Source organism: Narcine bancroftii, chromosome 1, assembly GCF_036971445.1.
Source record: "Narcine bancroftii isolate sNarBan1 chromosome 1, sNarBan1.hap1, whole genome shotgun sequence".
Lineage (NCBI taxonomy): Eukaryota > Metazoa > Chordata > Chondrichthyes > Torpediniformes > Narcinidae > Narcine > Narcine bancroftii.
This window is the reverse complement of record NC_091469.1, coordinates 415,290,434-415,313,031: the sequence shown is the minus strand read 5'-3', so window position 1 is coordinate 415,313,031 and position 22,598 is coordinate 415,290,434. Positions and strand designations below refer to the sequence as shown.

The following is a 22,598-nucleotide window of genomic DNA, read 5'->3' as shown; positions in this document are numbered from 1 at the left end:
TAATAAAAATTTTTTGGATTAATAATTAATACTTAATTAATTTTTTTTGGTTTTTTTTATATATATCGATCTTTTTTTTAAGATATATATTTTTTATTTTTTTATTATGCTAATAGTATTAATTCTTCACTCTTTATCGTGGGGGTGGGGAGGGGGGGTTTAGGGGTTAAAAATATTTTTTTTTTAGTCTTATTTTTTAGTTGTTAGGGGGAGATGCCGAGATTGGTATTGTATTAACTATGTTACTTTGTACTTGTATTACTTTATTTTGTATTTTTTCTATACGTGAATTACTTACTTCCTTCATATGTTAAAATTAATAAATAAAGTTTTTAAAAAAAATCTCCCCCTCCCCTCACCCTTCCCCTCCCCCCCCCCTTCCCCCACTGACCCTAGATTGGCCAGCCTGGATAAACAATGTCAATCATTTTCAGAGTGTATCTCAAGAAGCTCACTTCTCCTTCTTTTAAACTCCACTAAGATAAATCTTACAGAACCTCTCCTCAATGGACAATCCTATCATCCTGTGAATTCACAGACTACCATCTCTAAACTAACTACATCAAATATAGGCATGGTCAAAGCAGTATACTTTGCTCCAAGTGTAATCTCACCAAAAGGCCATTACCTGTATTCTCAGGAAGATGTCTTTTTGTGTCTCTCTGCAACAGAAGCTACATAATGTATGTTATGCCTTTCTAATTGATCATTGTTCCAGTACGTTCCCTCCTGTATTTCAACCTGAACCCTCAACATACTATTCTGACTGTTTTAAAAAATCATTCCATTTTGCGGTTTCTCCCACCATATTTTCTCATCTCAGATTTCACCTGCTACCTACTCATTTAAATGGTCTGCCCATATCTTTGTGACTCCTGGCTACCTTCCTATATACCTTTGTATCAGATCAAACTTGGATCTTGAGTCATGGAGTCATCAAGCATGGAAACAGATCCACCAAGTCCACACCGATCATTAAGTGCCCATCTTACACTTATCTGACACTGACCCATTTTATTCTCCCCAAATCCACTCCCTTCAGATTCTACTACTTGCCCATATGCTAGGGGCAATTTACAATGAACGATGAATGTACCAACTTGCATTTTTTTGTGCTGTGAGAAGAAACTGTAGCACCTGGATGATACCCACATGGATACTGGAAGAACATGCAAACTCCAAACAGAGATCACCCAAAGTTAAGATTGAATCAGGTCATTGGAGCTGTGAGGCAACAGCTCTACTAACTGCCAGTGTGTTATCTGCATCTTACTTATTAAGCAATTGATGTAGTTAATGAATTGCAGAAGACTCAGTGCTGCCAATTTGAAAAATACTAATTTATTCCCAATATTTTTGTCCTCTTAAAAACTCTCTCTTTGTTAAGATGTGGTTCCTCATCCTTCAAGTTGTTATTGCATGTATTTAAGTTTTATGTAGTTCCTTTGACAATTACACCATTTCTATTGACTTCTTATTTCTGGCCTATAGTTCTATTCTCAAGAAAATGTATTATAACTTTTAGACATAATTTGACTTTCATAAACCTAAGTTGATTTTAATTATTGAGATTGTGATGTGGCCTGTTACCGTATCTTTAATTGACCAAATGCTAATTGGTCTACAGATTTCTACTCTATCTCCCTCTTGAATAATGGTATAATATTTTCTACTTTACTTACTGAGATTTTGAAGGGGAATCTTGGCTCTTGGGCTTTTTAAAGGCGAATACATCTGCATTTAGAACAAATAGCATTACAAAAATATAAGCTGCCTCTTACTGTTGTCTTTATCCTATATTTAAAAAAAATCGAAGTGCATTTTAGTCAACATCATAAAGAATGCTGATAAAAACAATAAACAACGTTTAATGCTAACATTCTCTGCTGTTTCAACTTATTTGATTAAAGTTTCACTGATTTTATTTTTTTATTTTTTTTCACTTTCACTTTTACTTCTAGTATAAATGGGTGCAGGGCATCTTTCATTGGAACCTACAAGATTTTGGAGATTTCATTCAGGTGACTTGCCATTCGGCTTGTACCATCCATCATGGTCTCTGACCCTCTGAATTGTGGTTGTTGCCTCCCCTGTTTCTAACCATGATGCTAATCCATCGATCATTTTCATTCTCTGTCTGCCTCTGCTTCTTTTTCATTCCAGCTTTCCAGTTGTGAGTAAATGTTCTAATGTATCCCTTCACATGATGTGTCCAAAGAATTTTGCTTGCTGTTTTCTGATTCTTTTAAGTAATGTACTTTTTGTTTTCATTCTTTGTAGAACTTCTTCGTTTGTTCTCCTGTCTGTATAGGATATGCATAGCATTCTTCTGTGAAGCCACATGTCTGCTGCATTGATTCTTTTTTCCATTGTATTTCTGATGGTCCATGAGTCACAGACATACATCAATATAGGAAGAATGTAGCAGCTGAGAGTTCTAAGGCGAATGTCAATTGCTATTTTCTTGTTCATTAGGGTGTTTCTCATTTCAATAAATACTGTTCTTGCCATTGCTATTCTTGCTTTTATGTCGATTTCGCATTTGCCATCAGATGTTAACCATGATCCAAGGTACATGAAGTTGTGAACTTGTTTCAGGATTTCATTTCCCAATACGATCCTACAATTTGGAATATCAGGTTCATTTGATGTTACCATTACTTCAGTTCTTTATGAATATTTTATTTAAAGCAACATATATAATATAGTAATAGCAAACCACCATTACTTCAGTTTTATTTTTGTTTAAAATTAGGCCATCTTTCACTCTGTGTTAATGGTAGATACTAATTTCTGTAAATTTACTTCACTGTTTGCTATCAGTACTGTATCATCTGCATAGTGGAGACTGTTGATATTGGGTCCTCCTATACTCATTCTTGTATGGTTCTCATGATGTTTTCACTGCACAGAGAGAACAGGTCTGGTGATAGAACTGAAGTGCCAGCTGATGAAATAGACAAAGACGATGTGGTCAAACAATAATCATGGCTTTTATTAGCAGAAACTCATGGTACAATAATGAAAGACAATAGATGCATATATAGTTATATCCAAGGGGAGTGTCCTTAACAGTAGAGGTAATGCACAGCCAATGTTAGTACAGCAAGGCTCGCCAGAAGGGAGACAGGCAACTTGGCAGACATTCACCACAGTCTCCCCCTGGCAGAAGAAGGGTTAAAATCAAAAGGACAGCTGCTAGGAAAGACTGAAGCAAGCGATACATGGATACCATGTTTGGCATTGAGAATACTCTAACAGCCAAAATACACCAGTATCTAGCAAGCAATCGAAATATAATGAGATGTTTTATGAATATGTCAGCCTATCAGGTTGTTTACGAATTCTGGTGCTTCTTCTCAAAACAGATGGTTCCTTTGCAACCTTGGGAACTGGTACAGTTCCTGGGTCTGTAGTGTGGGAAGGACTGACTTCTGGACCCGCTCCAGAATTGCCAGCGTGAGGCAGTGGAGCCTCAGCATGGCCATCTGAATGCTTACTGGGGTCACAGGCTTGGGTGGGGGGATGTCCAATCTCTCAAGCTCACTCTGAGTAAGGGTGTGAGAAAGGGGCGAACCAGGTGAGGCCAGATATCTTAGGGGTACAGTGTCAGTGCTCTCGTCTGGGAATTTAACATGAGCGTAGTTGGGGTTAGTATGCAGTAGCTGAATTGGTTGGACTAGGGGGTCTGTTTTACGCGCCCGAGTGTGGCTCTTCAGCAGCATGGTTCCAGGCTCAGATAAACAGGCTGGCCAGTCCATCACAGTTTCTGATTTCCTAGGAAAGGCAAACATACGTTTATGAGGTGTTTGATTTGTTGCAGTACACAATAAAGACCGAATAGAATGTAGTGCCTCGGGCAGCACCTCCTGCCACCGGGTAACAGGGTAACCATGTGTTTTTAAAGCAAGATTAACAGTCTTCCAGACTGTAGCTTTAGCCCTTTCAACCTGCACATTGCCCTGCGGGTTGTAGGTCGTGGTACGGCTGGTGGCAATCTCCTTTCATAGCAGGGCTCACCGCAATTCAGCGCTCATGAATGCTGAGCTCCTATCGGTATGAATATAATTGGGAAAACCAAAAATGCTGAAAATTCTGTCAAATGACTTAATGATAGACACTGACGAGATGTCAGGGCAGGGTATCGCAAAGGGAAACCTGGAATATTCGTCAATTACAGTAAGGAAATATACATTTTTGTTGGGAAGGTAACGGTCCTTTAAAATCTAAGCTAATGCTTTCAAAAGGTCGGGTTGCCTTGATGAGAGTGGCCTCCGGAGCTTTGAAGTATTGCAGTTTGTATTCTGTGCAAATTTTCTGACTTCTTCCAGAGAGTAAAGAAGGTTGTTAGCCCTTAGGAAAAACCCAACACCCAACCCTAACCAACCAATTTTCCCCTGCAACCGCTGCAACCGTGTCTGCCTGTCCCGCATCGGACTTGTCAGCCACAAACGAGCCTGCAGCTGACGTGGACATTTACCCCCTCCATAAATCTTTGTCCGCGAAGCCAAGCCAAAGAAGAAGTGTATGTACACTAACCTGGATGCCTCAGATTGTGCCTTGGCAGGAACCCTTAATCAAAAGGCCAGACCTGTGGCATTCTTCTCCCGCACGTTATGCGGACCTGAACTTAAACATCCTCCCATTGAAAAAGACAACAGGTGCATACACAGTCAAACCCAAGGGGAGTGTCCTTAACAGTAGAGATAATGCACAGCCAATGCTAATACAGTAAGGCTCGCCAGAGGGGAGACAGGCAGCTTGGCAGACATTCACCACAAGAACACAACCTTGCCTGACACCTCACTTTATTGGCTGATAGTCACTAATCTCGTTGTCTATCTGTAAGGCTGCACATTGTTGCCAGTAGAGATTCCTGATTATTCTGATTATTTTCATCAATATTAATATCTTTAAGTATTTTCATGATGACTTGGTGTTTCACTGTGTCAAAGGCTTTTGTGTAGTCAATGAAACCTAAATATAGATCTTGTTGTACTTCTGTTGACCTTTCGATAATATTCCTGAGAATGCAAGTGGCATCTGATGTTCTCTTGCCTTCAACAAAGCTGCCCTGTTCTTCGCTGATCTCTGGTTTAATTTTGTTTCTTATTCTGAGCAGGAAGATTCTAAGTCGAGTTTTTGTGAGATGGCTGATTAAACTCACTGTTCTGTGTTGTCCACACTCGGCTGCACCTGGTTTCTTTGGCAGTGCAATGAATACTGTCTTTGAAAAAGAAAAAGTGTATATCATGGCTAATGTGATTTATGGTGTGAAAAATAAAAAATTTAAAAAAAAAATTAAAAAAAATCTTCTATTCAATATGATTACTAATTTTGCTACATCAAAATCTTCCAGCATTTCATACAGTTCAATCGGAATGTTATCTGGTCCTGATGATTTCCTCTTTAGCATTTTCTTCATAGCATGTTCCACTTCTTTCATTATTGTCGGGTCATCGTTCTTGTTGCCAATATCAAAGTTGTCCTCTCGGTCTTTGTCGTCATATAGATCTTTGATGTATTCTGACCATCTTTGCATTATTTTTCCTTTTTCTATAATTGTAGAGGTGTCTTTTGTTTTTATGCACCCTGTTGTTACTCCACTTTTCTTCCAATTTATGACCTCTTTAATCTCATCGTGCATGCGTTTACTGTTGTTGGTCTTTTGCAATTGCTCTATTAACTCATATTTGTCCTTAAGCCTCGATCCTTTTGCTTCCTTGTAGTTGGTTGTTATCTGTGCATGCAAGGATATATAGGCTTCAGTTTCCGTATATTTTCTTCTTTGTTCCATAAGATTCAGAATTTCTTTTGTCATCTATTTCTTTTTAGCTTTTTTCTGTTGTTTGGGAATTACCTCTTGTGCTGCTTGTGTAATGCTGGCCTCTAAAGTTTTCCCATTGCTGTTCTATAATAGTGATGTTTTTGTAGAGCCTCAAATTTGTTCTTCACTGTGATTTGGAATTCATTTTTGATGTTACTGTCTTTGCTCAGAAGTCCCAAATTCAGCTTTGGCTCTACTTTTGGTCTTTTAAGCTTTCTTAGTTTCAGGTACATCACGCTGATTATTGGCACATGATCACTGTAGCAGTCTGCAGCCAGAAATGTTTTGCATGATTTCAGAGCTTTTCTATACCTTCTCCTTATAAGCACGCAATCAATCTGCTTTCTGCTGTTATCCCCTGGGCTCCTTCATGTTCATAGTTTTCTTGGGTGTAGCTTGTAAATGGTATTACCAATTATATAATTTTTTTGTGACCCATATAGCTAGTTGTTCACCTCTTTCATTTCTCTCACCTATTCCGTAATGCCCAATATTGTCCTTGTCCCTGGTCTTGTCTACTTTTACATTAAATTCACCTTGAATAATGGTGTTTCTGAGCTTTTACATTGTCATAAAATTGATTGATGTTTTCTTCACTGCTGTCTGCTGTTGGGGCATAAACGAACGATATCAGTGTCAAAAGGTTTTGCATGTAGTTTCGCAAGTAAATTCGATCTGACGTTGTCCAATAGCCTTTTATTGATTTTGTATGTTCTTCATCTAACATAATTCCAATACCTTTTTCATGTATTTCTCCTCCTGAATAAACAATGGTTTATCCCTCTGAGCTTTTTTAACTAGCTCCTTTCTATCTCATCTTGCACATTCCCAAGATCTTTCCATTTTAATCTTTCCATTTCCTGTTTGATGCTGTCAATTTTACCAGGTTGGTTAAGGATTCTTACCTAGGTTGCTAGTCTGATCTTCTTTGCTTTTAATCTGCCAATAGTCACTGAGTAATGATAGAGGCTCACCTGTATCTCATGAGATCCTCCACCGGATGAGAGTTATATGGTGAAGGATCCATTCACATCTTTGAGCTGAGACCATAGTTGTTTTGAGTTCATGTTTATACAAGGGAAGAATACTAAGATTTACTGTTTGCATTAATACCTCTTATCATCTTCATTCCATTCTGCTTCATTTAAAGGATTATTCTCATCCTGCACAGAAGCTTTCAATATAGTTAGATAGTCTGAAGATTCAATGTAATTTGTACTATGCTACAGAGTGATAATGACACCGAAAGGGGATATATGTTAAACAGGATGGCACAGTTGGCGTAGCGATTAGTGCCACACCTTTACAGTGCTAGCCATTGGGAACATGGTTAAAATCCAGCATTGTCAGTAAAGAGTTTGTACCTTTGCCCTGTATCTGCATGGGTTTTCTCTGGGGGCTCCAGTTCCCTCCAACCCTTCGAAATGTACCAGGGGTGTCGGTTAATGAGGTGTAAATTGGGCGGCACGGACTCTTGGGCTGAAATGGCCTGTTACCATGCTGTATGTCTAAATTAAAAATTTAAATTAAGTGAAATCTCCAAAACAAGGGAAAAGTTGACATAAGTTTCTAATAAAAAGTTAAAAAATCTATCATCCAATGTCCTTTTTATACTTGCACTTGCTAAATATTCCAGAAATACTGCTTTTGCTGGTAACACAGTAGCATAATGGGCCCAAAGCTATTTGCCTGGCAGCCTCTGAATGTCATGGCCCACATGATTTATCCCAGAATCCTAAGATCAAATGTACCCTGGCAGAGTTCCCTTAGGATATATTCACAGATTAAATCGTCACTCAACAGCGTAAATGCTGAGAGGTTCCTCTCATAGGAGAGGCCAGAACCAGAGGACATGGTCTCAGAATTATGGGATACCCATTTAAGATCAAAATGAAAAGGAATTTCTTCTCCCAGAGAGATGGGATTCTTCAAGACTCCTTGCTACAGAGAGCTGAGGGGATGGTGTTCTTGGGTATATTGATGGATGATATACGTAGATTTCCAATCAGCAAGAGAATCAAAGGAAATGGACACAGGCAAGAAAAAGAACTCTTGCAATGTCAGATCCCATTGAATGACAAAACAAACTGGAAGGATTGAATGCTCTATTGCTGTTCCTTCTCCTTTTGGTCTTAAAGACATGGTAAAGTTGGAGTGTATGGAAGAGACTCCTTGCTGGGGCCTAATTTCTGTGAGGGGCACTGGACAAAGTGAGAACTCTCTTCCTTAAGGTAGACAAAGTTAAAGAATTTCATGTATGCTACATTCTAAATGTAGTATTACATGACAATAAATAGGCTTGATGATTCCACATAGATTCTCAAGAACCCCTTTACATTAGATCCACACTAATCCTATTTTATGCTCCTGACATTTCCATTCTGCAGATTAGCATGTGACATTCACATGTATACCTCTCTTAAAGCCAATCACATGCCTTCGTCATTATTGCATGTTAATCAACACCAATTTCAGAAATCCTGGCTTCAAATAAAATGAAGCTGTGTAAACTCATATTGTGCCAACCCCTCTTCACAGAGAGATAGATGAGCATTGAATCCCAATCACTGCTGGAAGCTGGAAGAGTACCATTTACACGAGAGGCCACATAATAATGGTCATCCGAGTTCATCCACATGGACCTCATTCCTGGTCATATGGGCAAACTGTGGCAGTGATTCTATGGAGCATGAATTTTCTGTCCTCTCTCAAGATGAGAGTTTTCACAGCCACTGCCTTGACTTACTGGCCTTGCTTTGATAGAATATATTACACCATGTCAGGAGGAAAAATGCCCAGTTATTCCCCCATGCTGAGATTTATCTCTTAAACAGAATCACAAAGGCAAATTATCTGATGACATTAGATGCTTTGTGTGGGAGCTTGATCTGTTTAAATTGGCTACTGCATTTTTGACATTACAATTGTGAAATCACTTTAACAATACTATTAGCTGGAAGCCCCTCTGGACCCTAAGTTGTGAAATGTGTTAACTTTAACTTCCTTCTTTCATTTCACAATAAAACAGAGAATTTTTCAAATAGTTGTTAATATTTCAGAAAGAGGTTCACTGGAGAAAATTTCCTTTGTAATCAGCAGATCTTGTTGGCATCCTGAACATATCCTCAATTATCAGATGTTTCCAGACAGTAAAATGCAATGGGAATTATTTTTCTGTTCTGAGCAGTGATTGGAAGAATTACGTTCTCTTATGCATTTTAGCAATTGTAAGGCAAAACAGCTTTATGCATAATTTGTTTCTTTTAGAAATATACAGAACACATTAAAGCACAATCAATCTAGCAAGAGGATTAAGGAATGGATGTAAACCAATGCCCTGATGTGGCCACTTTTTGATTACTACATAGAGTAAATTGTAAATGAGAAATGAGTTTTAATTGAGGTAGAAGAAATAACGTGAAATATAGGCCTGAGGCTCTCATTATTACTAAGTAAAGAATTTGACTGTTAGTCTTGATTGAAACAGATTGTAGCTAGGTAATTGTGGGCATGTGAGGCAATGAACAATGCCTCAGGCCAGAATACAGTTAGAGTAACATGGGATATGATGTACATTCAGCATTCACTCCACTAAATTTCAAAGGATACAAGCCTTAACCCATCCAAATTGCCCTCATAAGATGACCCTCCCAGTCTAGCTATCAATCAAGCAAACACCTGAAGTGCTCTTAAGCATTTACACCCTTTCTTATTGAAGGAGACTGAAACCATTCACTTTACCCCATAGCCCTTTATAACTGAAGCATTGAGCTCCTTGTTTTGCATTAAATTACCCTCACTATAAACAACTGCATCCTGTTCCCTTCCAGCGTATCTGCTGTTCCTGCAGCAAACTTCTTTGAGAACATCCTTATAAAATCTCAGACATGGGCTTATGGGCCAGAAGGGCCTATTACCATGCTGTATGACTAAATTTAAATTTAATTTAATAATTGAAAAAAATTAAAATCTCATTTTTTGTTTGTCACTCAGAGAAGGAAGATTTGTTTTCTTGTGGCCCACCATGGGCACGGCCTTTGTTGTGAGTCCTCACTTCACAGTTTGCTACATTCTGGATGATCTCAAGTCAGTCCCCCATTAACTCCAATTTGTGACTCATAGAACCTGGAACAACAAAGGAAGAGATCCTTCACCCCATCACATCTGCACAGAGCATAATGTTAATCTAACTATTCCCATCTGTAGTTCTCTATTCCAGATACATGATGTTGATAGCTGAGATGAGGGGTCATTCCAGCTGTTGAATAATTGAGTCTTGGTGGGTGCTCAATACAGAGTGTTGGCTGGACTGCTGAGTTCCAATGTGGTGGCACAATATTTTTAGATATACAGCACAGTAACAAGCCATTTTTGCCCACAAGTCCATGTTGCCCAATTTACACCTAATTTATGTACAACCCCAGAACATTTCAAACAGTGTGAGGAAACTGGAGCTCCTGGGGAAAACCCATGCAGACACGGGGAGAATGTACAAACTCTTTACAGACAGCGTGGGATTGGAAACCTGGTCCCGCTTGGTGGCACTGTAAAGACGTTGCACTAACTGTTATGCCAACTATGCCGTCCCAATTGCATTTTGATTGAATGAAAGTCAGAATGGTATTCTAAGAGATTGGATATATACAGGTACAAGTATTTGGACAGCCAGGGTCTGATTAAGGATAGTCAATATGGCTTTGTGTGTGGTAGATCGTGTTTAACCAATCTTATAAAGTTTTTGGAGGATTTTACCAGAAAGGTTGATGAAGTAAAGTTGACATGGACTTTAGTAAGGCCTTTGATAAGGCCCTGGTGGGAAGTTGGTCGATTAAAAATGAGCTTTTTGGTACTTCTCCATCCTCCTTGTAGCACCAAATAGGGAAACACACTTTATACACAGTGGGTACTGAGACTCATGTTAAAATATTCATGTGTAGATCAGATATTAAAATGGAAACAAATAGTCAACAGACAATGCACAGTTAGGGCTTGTAATATGCTAAAAGGTAAATTACGATAACTTTTCCATGACATTTAATGACTCATTATTCTCTGGTGATCTCTTGTATGCATATCCATAGACAACGGCTCTGTATACGCTTATCTTTGTGAGGTTTTTCAGTTGGTTGTTTTTCCAGACTCTTTTGTGTAGTCTTCCAAAGGCGCTATTTGCCTTGGCGAGTCTGTTGTCTATCTCGTTGTTGATCCTTGCATCTGATGAAATGGTGCAGCCGAGATAGGTAAACTGGTTGACTGTTTTGAGTTTTGTGTGCCCGATGGAGATGTGGGGGGGCTGGTAGTCATGGTGGGGAGCTGGCTGATGGAGGACCTCAGTTTTCTTCAGGCTGACTTCCAGGCCAAACATTTTGGCAGTTTCCGCAAAACAGGACGTCATGCGCTGAAGAGCTGGCTCTGAATGGGCAACTAAAGCGGCATCGTCTGCAAAGAGTAGTTCACGGACAAGTTTCTCTTGTGTCTTGGTGTGAGCTTGCAGGCGCCTCAGATTGAAGAGACTGCCATCCGTGCGGTACCGGATGTAAACAGTGTCTTCATTGTTGAGGTTTTTCATGGCTTGGTTCAGCATCATGCTGAAGAAGAGGGTTGGTGCGAGAACACAGCCTTGCTTCACGCCATTGTTAATGGAGAAGGGTTCAGAGAGCTCATTGCTGTATCTGACCCGACCTTGTTGGTTTTCGTGCAGTTGGATAACCATGTTGAGGAACTTTGGGGGGCATCCGATGCGCTCTAGTATTTGCCAAAGCCCTTTCCTGCTCACGGTGTCGAAGGCTTTGGTGAGGTCAACAAAGGTGATGTAGAGTCCTTTGTTTTGTTCTCTGCACTTTTCTTGGAGCTGTCTGAGGGCAAAGACCATGTCAGTAGTTCCTCTGTTTGTGCGAAAGCCGCACTGTGATTCTGGGAGAATATTCTCGGCGACACTAGGTATTATTCTATTTAGGAGAATCCTAGCGAAGATTTTGCCTGCAATGGAGAGCAGCGTGATTCCCCTGTAGTTTGAGCAGTCTGATTTCTCGCCTTTGTTTTTGTACAGGGTGATGATGGTGGCATCACGAAGGTCCTGAGGCAGTTTTCCTTGGTCCCAACAAAGCTTGAAAAACTCATGCAGTTTGACATGCAGCGTTTTGCCGCCAGCCTTCCAGACTTCTGGGGGGATTCCATCCATACCTGCTGCTTTGCCACTTTTCAGTTGTTCGATTGCCTTATATGTCTCATCCTAGGTGAGGACCTCATCCAGCTCTAGCCTTAGGGGCTGTTGAGGGAGCTGGAGCAGGGCGGAATTTTGGACTGAGCGGTTGTCATACCCACACTCCTGTTCGGCTCCGAATCATGGGTCCTCTACCGGCATCACCTACGGCTCCTAGAACGCTTCCACCAGCATTGTCTCCGCTCCATCCTCAACATTCATTGGAGCGCTTTCATCCCTAACGTCGAAGTACTCGAGATGGCAGAGGTCGGCAGCATCGAGTCCACACTGCTGAAGATCCAGCTGCGCTGGGTGGGTCACGTCTCCAGAATGGAGGACCATCGCCTTCCCAAGATCGTGTTATATGGCGAGCTCTCCACTGGCCACCATGACAGAGGTGCACCAAAGAAAAGGTACAAGGACTGCCTAAAGAAATCTCTTGGTGCCTGCCACATTGACCACTGCCAGTGGGCTGATATCGCCTCAAACCGTGCATCTTGGCGCCTCACAGTTTGGCGGGCAGCAACCTCCTTTGAAGAAGACCGCAGAGCCCACCTCACTGACAAAAGGCAAAGGAGGAAAAACCCAACACCCAACCCCAACCAACCAATTTTCCCTTGCAACCGCTGCAACCATGTCTGCCTGTCCCGCATCGGACTTGTCAGCCACAAATGAGCCTGCAGCTGACGTAGACATTTACCCCCTCCATAAATCTTCGTCCACGAAGCCAAGCCAAAGAAAGAAAAGAAAATCCATAGAACACTACAGCACAGAAATAGGCCCTTTGCCCTCTCTGATCTGTGCTAACCTATTATTCTGCCTAGTTCCATTAACCTGTACCAGAGCATAGGCCTCCATACCCCTGCCATCCATGTACATATCCAATTTTTTCTTAAATTTCAAAATCAAGCCTGCGTTCTCCACTTCAGCTGGCAGCTAGTTCCATACTCTCACCGCTCTCTGTATGACTAAGTTCCCTCGAAACTTTCACCTTTAACCCACATCATCTATTTCTTATCTCACCGAACCTCAATGGAAAAAGTCTGCTTGCATTTACTCTATATCCTTCATTATTTTATATAATCTATTAAATCTCCCTTCATTCTTCTACGCTCCAGGGAATAAAGTCCTAATCTGTTTATCCTTTCCCTGTAACTCAATTTCTTCAAGTACCAGCAACATCCTTGTCAATCTTGCCTGCACTCTTTCAATCTTTCCTGTAGTTATGTAACCAAACCTATACACAATGCTTCAAATTTGGCCTCACCAGACTTCTTATAACATCCCAACTCCAATATTCAATACTTTGATTTATGAAGGCCAATGTCTCAAACATTCTCTACCCAATTTACCTGCGACACCACTTTCAGGGAATTATGCATCTGGATTCCCAGACCCCTCTGTCCTATTGCACTCCTCAGTGTCCTACCATTTACCATGTATGTCATACCTTGGTTCATCCTCCCAAACTGCAAAACCTCATACTTATCTGCATTAAATTCTATCTTCCATTTTGCATCCCATTTTTCCAGCTGGTCTAGATCTTGCTGCAAGCTTTGACAGCCTTCTCCACTGTCCTATACATTCCAATCGTTGTGTCATCTACAAATTTTCTGATCCAATTGACTGCATTATCATCCAGATTGTTGATATAGATGAAAAACAACAATGGACCCAGCTCAGATCCCTGAGGCACATCACTAGACACAGGCCTCCAGTCAGAGAGGCAATCATCTACTACTACTCTCTGGCTTCACCTGCAAAACTAATGCTGAATCAAAATTACTCCCTCATCCTGAGCACTGAATCTTCTGACCAACCTCCCACCAGGGCCTTATCAAAGGCTTACTAAAGTTATGTCGACTTTCCATCATCAACCTTTCTGGAAACCTCCTCCAAAAACTTTATGTTTGGTTAAACACAATCTACCATGCACAAAGCCATATTGACTTTCCCTAATCAGCCCCTGGCTATCCAAATACTTGTATATCCAATCTCTTAAAATACCTTCCTTTCATACATCTAGTCTTAAATTCCTAAATCTTTACCACGGAACACACTGAGCACAGAAATAGGTACTTCATCCATCTAGTTCATATCAAACAATTATTCTGCCTAGTCCCACATACACTTATCACATATTGAATGAAGTGATATAAAATATATATAATTAAGGAAGCCAAACTACCTGGTAATATATTTACTCACCTTTTAAATAACTCTTAGTTATAACATTGGAGAATGAGTGAAGCTATATTTTAGTACAGAAGAATAGCAAAAGATGAAATGAAGTCTCGTTTTGCAATTGTTATGAGCCCAAAGGACCCCAAAACCCAGCAGCAATAGACATTCACCAAGATGAGTGGTTTTTAAAACAAAAGTTATTTTTAATCAACTTTAAACATGAAAATAGAATCAAACTTTAACTTAACTTTATACTTAACTAATCCAAATTAACCCCCTTTTAATTCTAAGTGCACGTGTGTGTAAATTTAAGAAAAGTTCTTTGGTTCACAGTTCAATCTCACTTCTTCTTCCACGTTCAATGCAGACAATTCTTATATTGTGCACAGAATTTAACATGTATAAAGTTCACCAGGCTTTGATGCTTGAAAGGTAAATGTTTACCACTCAGAAAAGTTCATATAGGGTTTGCAGAGGGAGATTTGTTGTTCCAGGATTTCCACAACTGAGGGACCACCATTAGTCACCTCAATGTCTTGCTGATGAAACTTGCCCCATCAGGGTTTTCCAGAAGGTAACCTCTTTCTTTCAGGTTACAACAGAGCTCCTTCTGTTCCTCTTATTCCAAGAGAAACATCAGACAGATAGCACTTCCAGCCATCCACTGCTTTTAGAACTTTTCATCAGTCTCAACCAACTCTTCCTGGCTTGCACTGTTCAATTGCTTTTGAGTCATCCACACTCAAGCTGAGAGGGCTTCTCTTCTCTCCCTTTCTCTCTCTCCAACTGGCTTCCAGAAAAACTATGTGATTCACTCACTTGCAGAACCCTCACCTTCTTCAGCAAACAATTGGAGTTCTTTCTTCTGCTCAAGATATTGTTAGATAAACAAAACCCAGGAGTGACCTTCCTGTAAGCACCCTGCAGAAAGGTACTTGTAGCTATCCTGGTTCCAGTTCCAAACAATGGTCATTCATTTTATGATGTCAGTTCAACTAACACCTATTTGTGAAATGTGCTTACATTCTCCAGAGATCTTCAATATTTCTTCAGTATTTCAAATAAGATGTTTTAAAATGTGTGTATGTAAGCAACATACTCTAAATCTTACCAAATTTTTCATAAATATTACCATAATCTCCCAAAATATTATAATCATTACACAATGTATCTCAATCCTAAACATTTGCTCTTCTTTCTCTCTAAAGGTGGTGCCTACCTGCTGAATATTTCGAGGAATTTTGTTTTATATTTCCGATTTCAGCATCTGCAGCTTTTCCTTTTTTGAGCAAGTTCTGTCCTTGGCAAACAGTCTGTAGTTATAAGAATGAAAAGTGCTGTAAGTGAAAGAGCTCTTGGGTTAGTGGAACTGAAGCTGTTGACCTGAAAGGGGCATAAATTCAATATTGTGATGTCAATCTCACAGGAAAAGTATGACCACAAGCATAGGAATTTTGCTGAGCAACAGCCTATACATGACTTGCTCATTCATACATTTCAGACAGTTACTGAATGTTTTTAAAGAAGCTCTGTCATTGGAGCTGAAATATTAAAAAAGACACTGATTTCAGAAGCTAAATATGTTTTTTTCCAGACAGTAGGGGATATCATTAGCCAATTTAAATATAATACACTCTCTCCTACCTTGTAATGATTCTCCATACATTCCAATTCCATGAGGTGTCCCTTTTCTAACAATCTCTGCATAGAACTTGCCTTCTACATGTTCATGTAAATTACATGCAATGCATTCCTTTATCCTCCAATTTCAGATTTATTGTCAGAGTACATGCATGACATCACATATGACTCTGACATCACATATGACCCTGACATTCTTTTTCCTGCACATGAGGCAGAGTTACTATTTCTATAGAGATAGTGCAAAAAAACTGTACTGAACATAAATGTAAACAAATAAAGAAATGTAAACAAACTGACTGTGCAATACAGAGTGAATAAAACAAAAATCAATAAAATGCAAAAGTAAGAGTCCTTAAATGAGTCCCTGATTGAGTTTGTTGATGAGGAGTCTGATGGTTGAGGGGTCTAGAGTTGATTCCCAAACCAGTGTGTTGCTCTGTCATTGATTAATTCCATTTGCTTCATGATTAAGGGTTGCTTATTTTAAGAACATAAGAAATAGGAGCAGGAGTAGGCCATCTGGCCCATTGAGTCTGCTCCGCCATTCAATAAGATCCACCAACCTGCCTTTTCCCCATATCCCTTAATTGCTTTTTTTATGTAAAAATCTAACTGTTCTTATGTTCACAGTTAAGCATTGCTTGTTTTAAGATTGCAAACCTGCAGCATAAAATAACATAATATGGGAATCTATGGAAGGTAGAACTGTCCACATAGCTGAAGCGTCACTTTATGATCATGCAATGTATTAAAAATGATTGTCCTTCCTATATAATTTCTGGAGGGAAATTAATGAAGTAGTGTGGCCTTGACCAACAATGCACTCTGAAATGACTAAAGCATCTGAACTCCCTGTAGTACCTGAAAGCAAGGATCACACTCAAACTCAGGATCCCAGGAGCCTTGATTTCCCATTGGCAATGCTGTGCCTGTGGTGGAGGTTGACTGCAAGGTAATTTCAAACAGATGTGTAACTCTGATCTGCCCACTGAAGCAAGACCTTGAAAACCCAGGACTATTGTTCTGGTTGTTCAAACATCAGGCTTAGTCAGTCAGTGCTAATGCAATGGAATTTGTTTATTAGCTTCATTTTATCCTGGTCTTCCTTCTCTAGGAAGCAACAATTATAAATCGATACCCATTGAAATTCCATTTCCAGAATTTGATTAAAAAATAATAAGTATTGCTGCAAAACTCTGAACAAATAGTCCACAAAAGATCGAGTTTTTATCACCACTCATGTCATCTCTCACCATGAAGGAGCAGAAGCCAAGTAGAATATAATGGCTCTTTGGACTGCATTCCCAACACATATCTTTTTTAATTTTTTTTTCACACTATGAACCATATTAATCAAAATACACACAAACATTTCCCTCTTGAATATACAGTGTCATTTTCTACTCTTTTCCCCCCTCCCTTCCCTCCCTCCTTCCCACCCCCCTCCAAACCCATTAAACGTTTAACATATACAATACAACAAACCCATTAAACAATGTCATCACACAATGAAAATAAACAAGAAAATTGTGTCATCTACTGTTACACACTGGGTCACCTTCTTCTCATTTTATCATTTTAGGGGGTGGAGGTCCACGGTAGGCCCTCTCTGTTGTGTTACATCTACGGTTCCCAAATTTGTTCGAATACTGTGACTTTATTTTTTAAATTATATGTTATTTTTCCCAATGGAATACATTTATTCATTTCCATGTACCATTGCTGTACTCTCAGGCTCTCTTCTGATTTCCAAGTTGACATTATACATTTTTTTGCTACAGCTAAGGCTATCATAATAAATCTTTTTTGCGCTTTGTCCAGTTTGAGGCCTAACTCTTTACTTCTTATATTACTTAAGAGAAAGATCTCTGGATTTTACTTCCTTCCCTTCAAGCACAGAGGAACAGGTTCTTTTAAATTGCATAGATACAATCCATTAGGACCAAGTTATATCTCATTGCTTTTGATCAACTTATATGCTGTGTCTTTTGCTATTTTAAATGTCTTCTTTTTATTATTTATCATCAAATTTCCTGTTTACCTCTCTACCTCCCTGACAAACATGAACCAAAATAATGACTTTATTCTTGATGCATCTTTAATGCATTTTTCTTTTGTAACAAAGAAATCGCTTGATAATTTAACTTCATTGTCTCTTTTTACCTTTCTATTTATTTTCCAATTCTATCCTAGTTCCTCTAAAAACATTGGTTTGGCCATATGGGAGATAGGCAGAGGAATATCTAAGCAAAAGTGACCATCATTTAATACATTTTAAAATTATAATAGAAAAGAATGTGGGTATAAAGGAAAACAGGTTACAAAATGAAGAAAAGCTGTGCACAGTTCTAGTTGCCATATCATAGGGAATTAACTACCTGAACAACTAGAGGAGCCAACATTCTCTACCACTGTTAGACCACCATCCAGAATGGCTACCAAGCCATCCCAAATCTGCATTTCCACTCCCGGCAGACAAGCAAAGACTGAGGACAACCGCACTAGATTGAAGATGGTGAAAGTATGGTCGAGGGAGGTGGAGGATTGCCTGCAGGTCTGCTTTGAATCAGTGGACTAGACCATATTGGAGGAATCATCGTCAAACTTGAATGATTATGCCACAACTGTTACTGACTTTATCAGTGCCCATGTAGATGAGTGTGAACCATGAGTATCTCAACCAAAAGCAATGGATGAATCAAAGGATTCACAACCTGCTGAGAGCTGGGTCGATGGCTTTTAAGAATGATGATCCAGATCTCTACAGGAAGTTCAGATACTACCTACGGAAGGCTTTCTTAACAGCAAAGAGGCAATTCTGAGTGAAGCTAGAGACAGAATCAGAAACTCACCAACTATGCAGGCCATTACATTCTATAAGGCGGAGCCTAACAATCTAAATGACTGCAATGCTTCACTCCCCAATGACCCGAACATCTTTTATTCTCACTGAAAAGGAGAATTCAACCACACCAATGAGAATCCCTGAAGAACCTGGTGTCCCTGTGATATCTGTTTCAGAGGCCAATGTCCTTCAAGAGGGTGAACCCTCACAAGGCTTCAGGCCCCAATGGCATATCTGGCAGGGCACTGAAAATCTGTGCCAACCAACTAGTAGGAGTGTTCATGGACATTTTAAATCTCTTGTTGCTGCAGTCAGAGGTTCCTACCTGCTTCAAAAGGGCTTTAATCATACCGATCGTTGCCCATGAAGAGCAAAATGAGTTGCCTCAATGATTATTGCTCTGTTGCACTGCGATGAAATGCTTTGAGAAGTTGCTCATGGCCAGAATTAATTCATACCTTAGTAAAGATCTGGAGCCACTGCAATTTGCCCATTGCAACAACTGGTCCACAGCAGATGCAATCTCATTGGCTCTCCACTTAGCCATTGATCACCTGGACAACAGCCACACATACATCAGGAGACTTTTAATTGATTACAGCTCAGCTTCATCATCCCCTCAGTACAGGTCAGAAGGCTTCAAAACTTGGACCTCTGCATCTCTCTCTGCAAATGGATGCTTGACTTCCTCATTGTAAGACCAAAGTCAGCGTGTGGATCAGTAACAAGGTCTCCTCTTCATTGACAATCAACACAAACACACCTCAAGGATGTGTGCTTAGCTAACTGCTCTACTGTGTGGCTAGGCACAATTCATCTACATTGGCATGGTTAGCGGAGTGGTCAGTGCAACGCTGTTACAGTGCCAGCGATCCAGGTTCAAATCTAGCATAGTCTGAAGGGAGTTTGTACTTTCTCCCCGTGTCAGCATAGGTTTTCTCTGAGTGGTCCAGTTTCCTCCCACCCCAAAATGTTAAAGGTCATTTGGATGTAATTGGGCAGCAAGGGCTCACGAACCAGCAGGGCCAGTTACCGTGATGTATGTCGAAAAAATACAATAAAAATTTGCTGATCACTCCATGGTTGTCAGCAGAATCACGGATAGCAATGAGGAAGCATATAGGAGTGAGATACATCAGTTGGTTGAGCAGTGTCACAGCAACCTTGCACTCAATGTTAGCAAAACTAAGGAACAGATTGTGGACTTCAGGAAGGGGAAACCAGGACAACACAAACTAGTCCTCATCTCTGAAGATCTATCCTGGAGCTATCAGTGGCTATATTTCATTTGGAGTTCGAAGAGTTGGTGTGTCACCAAAGACTCTCGCAAATTTCTACAAGTTTATTGTGGAGAGCACTCTGATTGGTGAATCACTGTCTGGTATGGAGGTGCCAATGGACAGGACAGGAAAAGGATACAGAGCAGATAAATTCAGCCTGTGCCATCACAAGCATTAGCCTTCACTCCATTAAAGAGGCGATGTCTCAAGAAAGCAGCCTCTTTTATCAAGGACCCTCAATACCCTGGCCATGACCTCTTCACATTACTACCATCAGGAAGGAGGTACAGGAGTCTGAAGATGAACACCCAACAGCTTCTTCCTCTCCATCATCAAATTTATTAATGGACATTGAACCATAGACACTACCTCACTTTCTCTCTTTTTGCATTCTTTTATTTATTTTTAAACAATACATTTATGAAAATGTAATTGTATAGTAACATTTGTACCTGTAATGTTCAACACTGTTCCAGAAAAACAACCAATTTTGTGACACACATATGTGACAATAAACTTGATTCTGATACACATACAGGATACTTCTGGGACTGGAGGGCTTGAGTTCTAAGGAGGTACTGGCTGGCCTGGGACTGGTTTTCCCTGGAGTATAGGAGGCTGAGATGTCTTTATGGAGGTACACAAAATCATGAGGAGAATAGATAAGGTGAAAGTGTGGTGCACTACCAGTAACCACAAAGACTAGGCAGAGGGAATGATAGGCTTTAATATACAGAAGAACCTTGCTGGCCCGGATCCAAGTATAGAAATGGCGGGAAGGGAAAGGTGGCTTGACCTTTATGGCCCAGGACCACGAGGGAGGAGTCATAGGGTATGAGTCATCAGTGGGTGGGCCAGTTCCATATATACAGTAGTCAATCATAACTATATCTTTCTTTGGCTTGGCTTCGCGGACGAAGATTTATGGAGGGGGTAAAAAGTCCACGTCAGCTGCAGGCTCGTTTGTGGCTGACAAGTCCGATGCGGGACAGGCAGACACGATTGCAGCGGTTGCAGGGGAAAATTGGTTGGTTGGGGTTGGGTGTTGGGTTTTTCCTCCTTTGCCTTTTGTCAGTGAGGTGGGCTCTGCGGTCTTCTTCAAAGGAGGTTGCTGCCCGCCAAACTGTGAGGCGCCAAGATGCACGGTTTGAGGCGTTATCAGCCCACTGGCAGTGGTCAATGTGGCAGGCACCAAGAGATTTCTTTAGGCAGTCCTTGTACCTTTTCTTTGGTGCACCTCTGTCACGGTGGCCAGTGGAGAGCTCGCCATATAACACGATCTTGGGAAGGCGATGGTCCTCCATTCTGGAGACGTGACCCATCCAGCGCAGCTGGATCTTCAGCAGCGTGGACTCGATGCTGTCGACCTCTGCCATCTCGAGTACTTCGACGTTAGGGATGTAAGCGCTCCAATGGATGTTGAGGATGGAGCGGAGACAACGCTGGTGGAAGCGTTCTAGGAGCCGTAGGTGGTGCCGGTAGATGACCCATGATTCGGAGCCGAACAGGAGTGTGGGTATGACAACGGCTCTGTATTCGCTTATCTTTGTGAGGTTTTTCAGTTGGTTGTTTTTCCAGACTCTTTTGTGTAGTCTTCCAAAGGCGCTATTTGCCTTGGCGAGTCTGTTGTCTATCTCATCGTCGATCCTTGCATCTGATGAAATGGTGCAGCCGAGATAGGTAAACTGGTTGACCGTTTTGAGTTTTGTGTGCCCGATGGAGATGTGGGGGGGCTGGTAGACATGGTGGGGAGCTGGCTGATGGAGGACCTCAGTTTTCTTCAGGCTGACTTCCAGGCCAAACATTTTGGCAGTTTCCGCAAAGCAGGACGTCAAGCGCTGAAGAGCTGGCTCTGAATGGGCAACTAAAGCGGCTTCGTCTGCAAAGAGTAGTTCACGGACAAGTTTCTCTTGTGTCTTGGTGTGAGCTTGCAGGCGCCTCAGATTGAAGAGACTGCCATCCGTGCGGTACCGGATGTAAACCTCAAAGCAAAGCTCGACGATGCAACCCGCCTCACGGACCCGTCCCCTGAAACCCTCTGGGATCAGTTGAAGACTACCATACTGCAATCCACTGAAGAGGTACTGGGCTTCTCCTCCAGGAAAAACAAGGACTGGTTTGACGAAAACAGCCAGGAAATCCAGGAGCTGCTGGCAAAGAAGCGAGCTGCCCACCAGGCTCACCTTACAAAGCCGTCCTGTCCAGAGAAGAAACAAGCCTTCCGTCGCGCATGCTGCCATCTTCAGCGCAAACTCCGGGAGATCCAAAATGAGTGGTGGACTAGCCTCGCCAAACGAACCCAGCTCAGCGCGGACATTGGCGACTTCAGGGGTTTCTACGAGGCTCTAAAGGCTGTGTACGGCCCCTCACCCCATAACTATATACAATGAAGAAAGATATCACCGCAAAAAGGCAACAGACTTTTCCCCAGGAAGATGTCCAAACCCAAAGGGTATTGGTTGATGGGAAGTTGGGTTGGTGGAGGGGGGGCAGAGGGAAGAGTTCAAAGGGACCTGAATGAAAACTTTTTCATACAGATGCTGCTGTGTACGTGGAAGGAGCTGCCAGAGAAAGGGCCAGGTACAGTTACAACAATTAAAAGATAGTTCGGCAAAG

At 41.0% G+C, this 22,598-nt stretch overlaps 1 protein-coding gene across 2 annotated transcripts in view; it reads right to left on the bottom strand.

Moving 5' to 3' along the window:
- lrrc3b (leucine rich repeat containing 3B) overlaps positions 1–22,598 on the bottom strand; it is a 100,378-nt gene that overhangs the window by 60,308 nt on the left and 17,472 nt on the right. For both annotated transcript variants that reach the window (XR_011350055.1, XM_069914028.1), the window contains exon 3: positions 15,433–15,526. The gene's annotated coding sequence lies outside the window, so the exon portion shown is untranslated. The remainder of the gene's footprint in view (positions 1–15,432; positions 15,527–22,598) is intronic.